Source organism: Atta colombica, unplaced genomic scaffold (genome assembly GCF_001594045.1).
Source record: "Atta colombica isolate Treedump-2 unplaced genomic scaffold, Acol1.0 scaffold72, whole genome shotgun sequence".
Taxonomy (NCBI): Eukaryota; Metazoa; Arthropoda; class Insecta; order Hymenoptera; family Formicidae; genus Atta; species Atta colombica.
In genome coordinates this window covers 766,676-781,289 of record NW_017259564.1, presented here as the reverse complement: position 1 = coordinate 781,289, position 14,614 = coordinate 766,676, and the positions used below count along the sequence as shown (strand labels likewise).

At 28.3% G+C, this 14,614-nt stretch overlaps 1 protein-coding gene across 2 annotated transcripts in view; it reads left to right on the top strand.

Annotated features, from left to right (window-relative positions):
* Window positions 1-8,248: 8,248 nt before the first annotated feature.
* Window positions 8,249-14,614, top strand: part of LOC108692468 (cytochrome P450 6A1-like) — a 22,317-nt gene continuing 15,951 nt past the window's right edge. For both annotated transcript variants that reach the window (XM_018200725.1, XM_018200724.1), the window contains exon 1: window positions 8,249-8,454. The gene's annotated coding sequence lies outside the window, so the exon portion shown is untranslated. The remainder of the gene's footprint in view (window positions 8,455-14,614) is intronic.

Here is a 14,614-nt window from a genome sequence, read left to right as displayed (position 1 = left end):
ATTATAAATTTCCTACAGAGCACGATCTCATGTTCTAAAAACGTCCGAAATCAAGAACGATATTGTCAATCCATAACGTGTGACATAACCTTAATCATATGGAACACACCCAGAATCACTACTGTCCACACTGTCTATCGCACTAATTTGATTTTTTACAGTAATGTTTGTCATTCGTATGATCAATATTTATTCTTTTCAAGTTGCACTTTTTTTAAGAACTTAAAAAATCTATTTTTTATTAATCAGGAACGTCTAATCTAAAATAAAAACTTTAATACAAAATATTTCAACTTTTAATTTGCACACTTATGTATTTTCATAATAAACGTGCAAATCAAAAATTGAAAAGTTTTGTATTAAAATTAAAACTAATTTTCCAGCTGTTTTTTTTTATAGTTTTATATATTTTTCGTATGTAACAATGTCTTACTGTAAGAACATTCTTGTAAAATAGCATTATATAGCGCAGTTAAGATAGAAATTTACAATTAGGAAAATTACGTCCGCAGATCGAATAATATATTAATATATTAAGAATAATATATTAAGATATATGAATTTTTCGTTATTGTATTACCTCGTTATCATTTTTTACAATTTCATAATAGCAGCTAAAACCCTTTACTATCCTTTCAATTACATTTGATTTTTATCAAATTTAAACACACAAAGAACATTGATTATGCCACTTGAAAATAATTGGATCTAAAATACCAAACGTCTCTCTTTACGTTCACCTTGCGCAGAACTACGTTTAGAAACTTAACCTCACATCATCCGGGAGTATCAACAGAGAGATTCCTAGATTATAAAGGCAATTTTTTAACATAGGTAACAGTGTTGCCAACTCGCTGATAGAAGAAATCTTAAAATCAGATTTCAAAAATCTCTAGAAATCTCTAGTTTTTCATTAAAAAACTCAAAAATCTCTTGTTTTTCAATTTTATTGGGAAATTATGAGGCCTAATGAAATTGACGAAAACTTTAGGCTGCTTTTCGTTATTCACTATGGGTACTGAAAATTTATAGTTCAAAATTTATAGTTACGACAACCAATGAGAGTCGCGCTTTCTTTTTGGATTGGCTATCGCTAGTTAACGATAGCGACAATTGTCATTATTGATAAAACACATTTAGAAAATCCCATTATTGAGAGAGGACATGACGGCCCAAAATTAGAGCACTATAATATATACTCTGTTCAACGAGAGAATGACCTCGAACAAAAATTCAGACAAAAATCCGTCCATTTTGCGCAAGTCTTTATAGCGTTATATTGGCCTGTTATATAAGTCGGTCGCAAACGAGGTTATTCTCTCATTGAGCAGAGTATAGGTATTCGCATCCGCTATTTCTAGTCCTTTTTTTGTTTCTAGTCTATTCTTTGTTCTCTCTTCAATCTTCTCTCTTCAATCATCTTAATTTAGCGATATAGTTAAGAGAAAGTAAGAGATTGAGAAAAGGAGCAAGAGAGTGAAAAAAGAAAAAATGATGGATGCGAATATTCATTATAGTGCCTTACTATATTATATTATAGTGCCTTATCAAAACTTGTAACGCAAAATGCTGTCGCATACTACCGCCCTCTGAAGAAATGAATGTTAATTACACAACAATATTTACTTTTTTTTGCGCAGTCGTCTTTAATCGTCTTTGGTGGCTGCTCTTTGACCAATCAAAAATTTGTCCTAAATTTAGAATAAATATTTGCTTGGTTGTTTTAATTTAAGACAAATATTTGATTGATTGTCTTAATTTAGTTTACCGGCCATTATGCGCAATGAAATATCTTATATTCTAGGTGTGTTCGCATCGCATGTTCTTACGTGCTCTAAAATGCTCCTCTTATAGCATTTACTCACTCTAATGCACTCGTTGAAGAGAATAGTAGTTGTAACTGAAGCACAGTGGAGCTAGAGAACTTCACAGAGAGAGAGTGACAAATTGCATATCATATGATCTATCTCCTCTGATTGGACATGGACATCAAAGCTCCATAGGAAGAGAGAAAACTGGTGATCTCCGTTCTGATTGGACGTGGGCATTCACGTAATGCAATTTGCTTTTCTTCCTGTGAGACTCCCTAGTTGGGGGACGCGAACAAACTTTTTTGTATCGTGGAAATAACAATTCTGTATACAATCAACCAATCATAGTCAAGAAACTATCGTTTTCATATGCGAAAATTATTCATATGTGTTTATGTAGAATAGGATCTCCAATACAGTAGTAAACTCATTTCAAAATCACAAGAGATAGCAATAGATCTGAAGCGTCAATAGTTTCTCTTACGTTTTGGTTAGCTGTCATGATCATTCTTGTGACTGAAGCCGGTATTCATTTTTATGTTCATAGTTCATTCTTATGTTCTTAAGTGCAGTCTTGAAATAAGAATCGACTATGAATATCGGCCTAAGGCTTAGTTTTACTACTCATGGTAACTTAACCGAGGTTTAACATATTCATCTCTTTTCAATTCTAGAATTTAATGTCTGTATATACTTGTATTCGATAAGTAAAGATGAATCTTTCACACGGGGGAAGAATGAACTAAACGGAGAAGAAAAATCCTCTATCATTTTACAATTTTCGCAATAGTTAATAAGATATCAACTTTTTAGTACTGCATTTTCTCATTTTTATCAACATGAGAATATATGGTACTAAAAAATTCTGAAAAAATTCTAAAAAAGTTCTTAGAGCTCTATAAGAAAAAAATAAATAATTTCTGTCTTTGCAATTTTTCTGTAAAGTTAATAGTATTTGAGTAAAAAATTATTGAAGATCAATTTTCGGTAATTTTTAGGAATTAATACCTTGTTAACTATAGCGAAAATTGCAAAATGGTAGAAGATTTTTTTTTTCTCAGTTTAGTTCATTGGTTGTGTTCAGCAGACTCAATTGTTTTGCAACCGTTTTATGATTCTTTGCTGAGATAGGACTATTCCTTTAAATCTAAAAGTATAATCCAATCAGCGCGATGAATTATAAAACGGTTGCAAAACTGTTGAATCTGCTGAACGCAGCCATTCTGCTCCTATGCGAAAGATTTATTTTTCAAACACCTTGTAAACATGTAATATGTATATATGTAAATTTATATATATGTAAATAAATGTATTCGGCATTGCAAATCGGAGGCGTCCGTTTTACTTCGAAAATCGTTTGGTAACTCGCATCTTTCTGCTATATATCTACATATTAACATTCCTAAAATCAATCGAGTTGCTCAATCCACTCCGGATTCAAAGACCGAGCTCGTAGAGCTAATGCAGATTTTCGCGCCTAAATTAAATTCATAACCTGTATATTTATGATAATGTATCCAATTAATTAACACATACATTCATTTCTTTTAATATACTATTCTTTTTATTTTACAAATAGTGTATTTGAACTATAATGTCTGAGTCTACAAATGCTATCAAATAGAAATTGATGGAGTACATTATTAGGTAGCCTATTATGGAATAGGTTCTCAATATGAGATAAGAGGATTTCTGCTAAACTAATAAACGCATGTGCTTGATTTTATTATGAACTTATTACTCATAGAGTGAAACATATTTAGTAGGAAATTATTAAATCATGTAGTGTAGTAGTTATGAAAAAAGAAATTGGATGTTGTCGAATTTTATTGAAGTTAATCTTCCTTGTTTTATTAATAAATAAATATTAAATAATAAATAATAAATAATAAATAAATATTTTTAATAAAGTCTACATGCAGTGATAGAGTAAGGACGTAAGTAAGAAAAAATATGTGATATAATGATTTGTTTAACTGTAAAGATTAGATTTGGTAATCATGAAATCGCATGGAAGTAATATGAGACTTAGGGTATTCCTAGCTAATATGAGAGAGAAATAATTTAATATTTCAAAGCATACTATTGAACGAAATATTAAAAATGATGATTCTATGTTAAGATTACTCTCTCTCTCTCTCTCTCTCTCTCTCTCTCTCTCTCTCTCTCTCTCACACACACACACACACACACACACACGCACGCACGCACACACGCACACGCACACACACGCGCGCACACACACGCGCGCACACACACGCACACGCACGCGCGCACACACACGCACGCACGCACACACGCACACGCACACACACGCGCGCACACACACGCACACGCACGCGCGCACACACACGCGCGCGCACACACGCACACACACGCGCGCACACACACGCACACACGCACGCACACACACACACACACACACACACACACACACATATCGAAAAATTATATAATTATTGTGTACAACATTCAAATTCTTTGTTCCTACTTATATGTAATATAATAAAAGCGTGTATAAAAAGCTTAGCTTTATTTTTTCCTTAGTTTTATTTTCCTTGGTATTATGAGATACCATCTCATATAAGAAAACCCTTGTATTGCTCATATTACAAATCCTTTTTTTGAATGAACAAAATCAGCACTTTCGATAAAAAAATTTCACATACAACAAAGTATAGCTATCGGTTGCTAACTTTTACTGATAAATCTTCAATATATTTCCCATAAAATTGACACGAAAATAGGAATTAAGGTTGCAAATTAAATAAATTACAAGTTTTTAAAAAAAGATATCTCATATTAGATGACTTTTTATCCTACATACAATATTTAACGAGAAAAGTAAGTTTTTAATTCTTTTCCTCTTTATGAATTTGAGGTTACATATTTGAAAACAAAGAATTTGCTAGTTAATTTTTAGATCAAAGCTTATGTTGCACATATAGAATGATATAAAATCAAATTGTATTAATATATTAAAGACTCTAACGAATATCAATCAAGTGATATAACTTATAAATTTCAAATTGCTGAAATTTATTTGTAATGAGTATTTTCTTTTAAGAAAATACACCTTACATATGAGTCTGCTACATTCATGTATAACGATGTATTGTTAGTATATAAGATTATTTTTTTCATCAGTTTTTAATAAAGCGAAAAATATTTTCAATTAATAGGGTATTTTTTATTTTTCATAAAAATAAACAATTTTATTTTATAATCTAACCTTAAAGGACAGTTTACAGCTCTGTATCGTTTGGAATTAATTCTTGGCACTTTGCTCATTAATTTTTGGCTCATTAGAGTAGGAATTATAGCAAGAGCATGTTGGAGCATGCGACGCGAACAAATCTTCGGTAAAAAATTTTTCATGCATGAATATGTATAAATATGTATAAACATACATAAACAAGCATAAATATTCATAAATATAAAAATATGTATAATTATATATGAATTATATCCATACATGTTCATACATCCTTCTTTCTTTTGTAAAATTACTTTTTAATGTAATAGAAATAGTAATATAAAAACATAAAAAATAATTAAAGGGATAATTTTCGCATTGTTTGTTTAAAAAAAAAACAAGTTTAGAAAAATATAAAAAAAGTTGCTCATACATAATTATGCATAATTTTATATATAATTATACGTAAATAATTTTTTTACATTCACTCTTCTTTCTTTTGTAAAATTATTTTTTTAGTATAATAGAAATAATAATAGTATCAATATCAAAATTTGATTACATTTTTTTAATACATATTAATAGTATTATGATATTATGTAAATTACATTGGCGAACTTGATAGTCATGATGAATGAATATCCAAATATGAAGTATATGATTGAAGGAAATTTCAAACGGGAAAGTATCAATAACGCTTAGTGTACAAATTAATAAGTAAAAAAAATGGACGGTATTACCAATATATATCAGGCTGTTAAAAAATAACTTAAAAATAATAAAAACAAAAACGGCGCGCAGTTTAAATCAGTGTAAATTATTGAGAATCGAAATGTATGAGTAATGTAAAAATTCGGTGTCAGATTGTAAATTAAAGTTGTTTTTTTTGCAACTGAACTCTACGGTCTCGCTATGAAGAAGTGAGAATTTTACAACATATGTTCAGACATACTGATGATAGCCTGGAAGTAGGCCGAAACGTTTATGTGTAATTAATTATACTATAATTTTTTGACAATAAACAATTTTTATTTTTGCACTAACAATCGCGCAAAAAAGTCTCCTTATTTGTTTTTAATAAATATTTGGCTCATACATTATTAAATTTATGATTTTTTGTTACATAAATGTTACATAAATAAATATACATACTTGTAAAGCTATAATATCTTATATATTGCAGAAAAATTACAATTTTTTTCTCTGCAGTTATCATCTTTATTGATAATCTCTAATCGAACTTTGATAATAACACTGAAATTACAATTTTAAAGAACAATCGAATATTATTGAGTTCTAAATACATAAATATATCTACTAAACTAATAAATTATAAAATTAGTACAATATTATTAGTTTTTAATTTTTAATCACTTCAATATTCACAAGGACGCAAACTCCATAAGAATGTCGGTCTTTGATAATATCTCGTTGGTAGACAATGGTTCATCCTTATCTATCTTATGATTTATTACTTGAAGTTTGGTATACGACAAAGGCCAGAATAATCACTTTCAAGTTTCTTTCCTGATCTCACTCACACAAAGCATAAATTTCTTATTTTTATTTTTAATTAAAAATGAATGTGAACAATCTCCAAGTGCCTTGATCTTGATATATGATATCAAGACTATCATAATTCTGAATATCTTTTAAAATATTTTAATTATTAGTCGATTACCTTAGATAATGCTGATGCGATACTATACATTTGAATCTGATAACTCAAAAAGTAATTCATGAAAAAATATGTTGTTATAGTATTCTTGAGACTTCCACGGGTCCTTTCTATATAAAGATTAGGCATTTCGCGGGTCAGTATCAGGCTGCTCTTCACCCTGATGAAGTGAACTACAAGATTCACGAAACGTTGGCATTCCAAGAATGGATTTGGACACGGAAGAAACCCGTGAAACGCATAATCTTTTTATGTTGTTATAGTGTTTTGAAAAGCTCTTTAGATAAGCTACAAGAATATGCAATGAAAAATGGCGATTTCCATTAAAAAAAATAACGTAATTTTGATTTGATCTTGGCGACAATCAAAGATGAACTGCGATAAGATCAGTAAATGGATCTTTTTAAAACAAACCCAACAACTTTTATATCTGAAACATTTTTTTATATAATTTATATTTTCTGAAATATTCAGAGATTTTGATATTTTTTATACATCATGTATATTTTATTGTATTCAGCTAAAATCATCATGTTAAAAATGTGTAATTAAAATTTCTTTTCAATTTTTGTTATCAACATTATTTCAAGAGTAAATCTTATTTTATTTAATCTACAGTGCTTCAGATATAGGACATCTTGGTATATTTCTTAAAAAGTATGTTTTTATTTCTATCCCGGAAACCAATCAATGATTATTATATATACTCAATGAATTTTAAAATATGCACAATTCTTTATATTTTTAAAATAAGACAAAAAATCTTATGATAGTAAGGTGTTATTCCATTTGAACTTCAATCACAAAAGTTTTAACTATTTGAAGTAAATTTTTTTTCTTTTGATTTGAGCAGTAAACTATTTTTTTGCTTACAATTACGTTGCACAAATAGTACTGCTTCTTGAAAACGTAAGCATGATCTTTAGATGTTGAACTTGCGTTGTTTAGAAGTATAAATATCGCTGACCAGAATTGTCCCGTGGACAGAAAAGCCTCGTTCTACCTATAGATTTATAAGTGTATGATTCTACCTTATATTTAAAAGTATTTTTGAGAATTTAAATTTTTGTGACTCATGGTGTCCCGGTTTCCTGTACATTAAAATAAAGTAATGTTTGCTTTTATTATAATGATATAATTTTATTCTTATTGCTAATTTTTATTTAATGATTAAATGTTTAATTTAACAAATAAATGTTATTGCCTGCGTTATTTTCCTCGTTCATTCAGTTTTTTATATTAATATTTGTTTAGTATTTTGCAATGATAAGAATGGTTTTTCTTTTATTGTTTTAAGGTATGTACATATGTACATTTAATATAATACGCAAAGCATCTTGTGATCGAACAATTAATAATATTTAGATGAACAGAATGTTACTTGGACAGTCACTTAGCACTTAAATTCGTATACGCATGTTAATATGCATACATGAGCGTACGAGATCTTATCTTGTTAATTTAGATTTTTCTGAGTATTGTTTTTTGCAGAGTCATGACATCTACCGTATTTGATGGAGAAAGAATCTCGAAGATACCGTTTCCACAATTCATCATGACTCACATATATATCTGCATTTCCTCGTGTTGGAGCTTGGAGTGTCAGCTTATATAGTACATATTCTCACACGATCTGGACGGCGGCAGTTAGTGTTATCTTTAGTTGCACCGTTGCGAGCTAGAACAGGTTCTCCTAAGAGCTGATACCATCTGATACGTGGCAGTATCGCGGATATAATTAAGTACATTGCACTGTTATTCACGATCAGGTACGTCTGTTGCTTGTAATAGTATTGAATCGATAATTTAAAAAAAAAGATATAAGTTTTGTAATTTTATCTTTTTACCCATGTATGTTGAAAGAAACCATTACATTCAGTTATTATCAAACAAAGAAACTGTTCATTAAAGTTGTTTTTTTTTTAATTAATACATGCATTTAGCATTTTGTTCTATTTTCTTTTAGAAAGAATAATCTTTAAACAATTTCATATGCGTTTATGTTCTCTTTATCGATAATTTGGCGGCGATATAAACGGCGGCAGTTACATATTATCACAAACGACAATTAATATTATTTATAATCATGCAAAGGATTAATATTACAAATATGTTTATAAGAAAATATATAAGTTTTTATATGGCAATATCGCGAGGCCGTAATTTTTATTTAAAATCACATCACTGTACATTTGAATATATTACGTTTATTATTATTCAATATCAAAACGATAATTTCAGAAAAAAAAACAAGCAAATTTTGTAATTTCATTTTTACATATATAATAAAAGAAGCCATTTTATCATACGTCCATTTATCATCCTCATACAAAGAAACGTTCATCAGAGAACAGAAATTAATCTCGCGATTTTCAGGCGTAATTTTTTCTTCTCTTCTCATTACATAATAAATAAAATAATATTTACCGACTGTATTATTCATTATTAACTCTCAAATATGTGTTATGTATGATGTTAGGCATTTGAACACTGCAATAATGTATATTCAACGAGACTCAATCTTTGGACAAATTACAGTACACTATACATGTATCCGTTACATGTGTGAGCATTCTATTATTTGTTCCTACATTGTGTGTGTGGATAAATCATCATTAAAGCTTATCAGAACGTTGATGGTTTGTGTCCCCGCGTGTACGTTATGCCTTCCTATCCCCACTTTATACTCACTTTATTGCTAAATGCATTGCTCGAGAGCGAGGACTTTGACGCCTGTAAAACCCTAGACACAATGCGAAGAAATAGCGATAACAAGAAATAACACGATTTCAACCTATCAGAAATCAGATATACTAGAATACAGTTTCTGATAGATTGAAATCGTTATTTCTATCGCTATCGTTATTCCTTTGCATTGTGTCTAGGACTTAAGAATTCAGACAGCACAAAATACTAAAAATAAGTGTTCATGATATCGCTTGTCGCTCGCCATATAAATGAGTTAGCAGCGATAAATTTTTGAGTAATTATATTAATTGTAATTACAGTAATTATATTAATTGTGCTGTATAAAATGCTATAAAGTCCAAAATATCATATCAAAAATGGTATTATGATTGGACCTGTCAATTGATGCAATGGTGTATAATAAAAATAACGCAAAACTACAGTAAAGACTAATAACATCTATAGGGTAACTCTGGCAAGTACGCCGCGTGACATTTACGTCGCAGAAGTCAGAGAAAATAGAAGGAGTGGGGATAATTTTCCCGCAATTACTTCGTTACATACTTTTATATTATATTAATATTGTGTTATGATTTTGATGAGTTACTTACTATTAATATTAATGAAATTATTGTGAATTGAATCGTGATATTTGTCACTGTGTTAAGTAGCATCATTATAAATTATAATTTACATAAAATTATTATTGTAGGACGTTAACGTGCAAAAAACTTAGTGGTTATTTCGTGATATATGAGTGTGGAATAGTAGTAAAGCATGTTGTATAACAAAATACAAATACTTTGCTCTTGTATTCTTTGTTTAGTTCGTTGTCTTGTATATCCGATCTGTTTGGGATATACGGCATTTTTAACAAGCGGGATTTATGCCCAAAGCATACAAAGTGCGATAGAATTCAGTACAATAAATATTACATAAAATATGTGCCTCATGTCATAACACTTGTAAATCTGGGAAGATTGTAATTATTATTTATTACTTCATATGCATATTTATCATTCTTATTTCTTAATAAAATGTTATAAACGCATTTTATAAGTTATTGTGTCATTTTATGTCTTATATGTATTATTTGAACATTTTTTATGAGCCATACATATCCCTCCTCCCCCTATATGAATAGCTCTCCCCCTTATATATCTCACTTTTATAAGATATACGGCAAAAATGCAAGGATTTAAAAAAATTAATTTTTTAATACAAAATGTAAATATTTCGGATTTCTAATATTTTTTTCATAACAGTAGACAGTACAAAGTTTTTACTGATATAGTTCGTTTACTTTAAACATAACAATAAAACCTAACATAGTAAATACCCAGACAACACATGACATCATGCTAATATTTTATTTTTATACTGTGAATATACTGTGATTATACCGAAGAAATGTTAATGTGCCATCTCAGTAAAATATTATTTTTTGTATATTGTCAAGATGTATTAAATATAATAACTAAACTTCAATTTTGAAACTAAATGTTATTATATCGAATACCCAAAACGTCTCTAAAATATTCTTGCATCTCTAAAATATTCTTATTTTTCATGTGATACATTTTCAGAATAAACAATATTAAAGAATCAACACTACCTGCATCAGTGATAATCTAATTTTTATTCTGTTACTTGCGATGGCTCTTCTGTCGGATCGAAATCTGTGCCGACACTCGAAATTCTCTTACTTTCGCGTAATACTAAAAAAATCATCACATTATTTAAGCCGATATTCATAGTTCTTTTATTTTACGATCTTGAGTAATGTCTTAAAATGCTTGAGTAATGTCTTAAAATGCTAACACAGTTCTGTGATTGAAAGTCGTACTTGTCGGCAGACGCATCTTTCGGTTCAGATGCTGTTCTTGTTTGAATATTTATGCCAGAAAGTGGTGCCGACTTATGGCTCTTGCACACCAACGCGATGTGTGACACGCGATACGCGACATCCAGATTGTCTTCTCGAGTGCATCTATGTATTATTTTATCCTTGTTAGTCATCTTCAGTTTATTGGACTGTGTTCGGAAATTTATCCGGGTGCATCCATGTATTATTTATCTTCGTTTAACATTTGATGACACAACAAATAAAATGATATACAGATAGCACTCGAGTGAAGGCAACCTGGATGTTGCACATCGTGTATCGCTTGTCGTGCATCATAGTGTGCAAGAGCCATTATGATTCTTGCACACTAGACGTGGAAACGTTTGCCGTGCGGCAAAATGTAACGCCGTAGCTAATAAGCTTACAGTTTTTAACATGTTTACCAGAGATGCAAAAATACTATAAAATTTAATCTTACAATTACTTACGGTAAAATTGCGGTAAAATGATAATTTATTTTGATAAAATTATATATTATAATTTTGATAAAATTTGTTTTTTATAATTTTATGCACAAATAAACTATATTTGTTATGTATAAAATTTTAAAATTAGATGATATATAAATATTTTTTTCTTCTATTTCTATCATTTAATTAATTATTTAATTTATTTAAAATTTAAAATTTAATAACTATAAAATTAAAATCATATGATAAATAAAATCATTTTTAATATCTTCTGATTTTTCAAATTACGTGATCTTTTTCAGTAGAGTATAATTTAATCAGAACAAAGCTCACTAAATGTCAATTGCTGTATTGGCTGTACGCTGTACCGCTTGTACATAGTCGTTATCATTTATCTCATATGTGATTATATTATTTTTGTTTTCACTCTAGTAAAAACATGATAATCGCTAAAAAGTAAAATAGCAAGCAAATAAAAGTATTATAATAAGTTTATAAGATATGAAAAATATAAGATTATGTACTTATCACACTTTTTGTTTTCAAAATGAAAAAATTTATTTAAAGTTTTTCTACTTATTACGTAGACTATAAGTTTAGGAAGTATGAAAAATATAGTTAAGTTTACTTCTTAACTTTTAAGGACTACTGTCACAGGTACAGTACATTTTTGTTTTAAAAATTTTAATAAAAAATTTATTTGAAATTTCTCTAGTTACTACGTATCTATAGTTTTTTAATTATTCTATCAATATATAGTATGGAAATGAAAATTTAAATTAAATAAAGTGTTTTTCAACTTTTTAACTTAATGACTAAATACTCTTAAATCAAATTACTTTATCTTTATAATTTTTTAAAATTATCATTTTACCAACCTACATAAATTTCTGACTAATTTACCGTAAATTACCGAATAAATTATCGTAAAATTTGATCATTTTCATTTCTAATGTTCACTAATTAAGCAATTTTTTTTACATTTTTTCAAACTTGTTTTTTTCTAAAACAAACAATGCGAAAATTATCTTTTTAATTATTTTTTTATGTTTTCATTTACTATTATTATTTCTATTACACTAAAAAGTAATTTTACAAAAAAGAAGAATGTATGAACATGGACATATTTCATATATAATTATGTATGTTTATGAATATTTATGTTTATACATATTTATACATATTTATGTATGAAAATTTTTTTAGATATATTATGTAACCGGTTATTCATTGATGATTTTTTAATAATAATTTTTTTTTAATCCATGTTTACGTCGTCTTTCAAATTAAATAAAAAAACCTAATTGTATGACGTTTGCGATATCGTTCTAATGTTGTCAGAATGTAGATGTCTAATACTTAATAAATTAAGTTTTTGATAGATGCGGCGTATATGTATACCGGAGTTACGCATTAATGAATATACTTTAAAGAAAGTATAAAAAAAGAGATTTTGCGTTGATTTTTTGTTTTATTTAATTTGAAAGATGACGTAAACATGGATTAAAAAAAAATTATTATTAAAAAATTATCAATGAATAACCGGTTATATAATATATCTAAAAAATTTTCATACATGAATATGTATAAATATGTATAAACATAAATATTCATAAACATACATAATTATATATGAAATATGTCCATGTTCATACATTCTTCTTTTTTGTAAAATTACTTTTTAGTGTAATAGAAATAATAATAGTAAATGAAAACATAAAAAAATAATTAAAAAGATAATTTTCGCATTGTTTATTTTAGAAAAAAACAAGTTTGAAAAAATGTAAAAAAAATTGCTTATAACATAATTATGCATAATTTTATATACACTACCCGCGGAAATTAAAACATCACCTCTCACGCCTTCGAAAAATTGATAAACTTTGAATAAGTGTAACTTCTACAAAAATAAGGCCAAAATGAGACGTTAAAAAAACATTTTGTAGCTTAAAATCTCTACTTTATAAATCTGTACTTAAAATATCGATTCGATATTTACGGAGCTACATGATTACAACGAAAGATCCGTAATCTCAAAATTTTTTGTGAACTTTGGACAGTTTCATATCGTGAATGAGAAATGGGGTTCAAATACAATTCACAATACTTAAGCTATATTCCAAATCCTTTCCGAGGAAAATTTTACTCAAAATATATAGGACATATAACGTATACTATAATATTTCGAGTAAAATTTTCGGAATGTAGCTTTAGAATATGGATGTCATCGCAAAACTTGATAAAAATATATTCATTCGATACGTTTCCATTCAAAATGAATGTAGTAGAATTATGCGATAGTTTTTCTTATGAAGCGATTATTCAGGTTAGGAAAATAAGTTTTCTTTATCTAAATAGTTATTAGAATTGCGTAATGTAAATATCACCGAGTGTCCTCGTGTATTACCTTATTATTCAATGTTAAATACAAGGATAAAATGATACATGGGAGCATTCGGTAATGTTTCCAAACTGTAGTCCAAACATTTAAAAATTCGCTTCGTGAAGCATGCTATCACATTTTTCTGCCAGGTTCATTCATTTTGAGTAAAAACATGTCGAATAAACATACTTTTATAAAGTTTCGTAGTGATACCCGTATTCTAAATAATTATCACAATAAATAAATAAATAAATACAAATTTCTTATTAATAAAAAATTTGTTGCGTGCGATTTTACCTCATTTAACTCTGATTATTTTTATTTTTATTTCCAATTTTATTTATACCGACTTTTCTTTATAATTGCTCAATACATTATACCAATTTAATTATTTATTTATAATTATTATTGTATTATTTGTTATTATTTGCGATAATTTCATGCGAAAATTTTCAGATGTCTGTTGCATGTACATACTATGTGAAATGATCAAAGACAAAAAGAGTATTTCGATTTATGGAGCGGGGGGGGGGGGGGGGGGG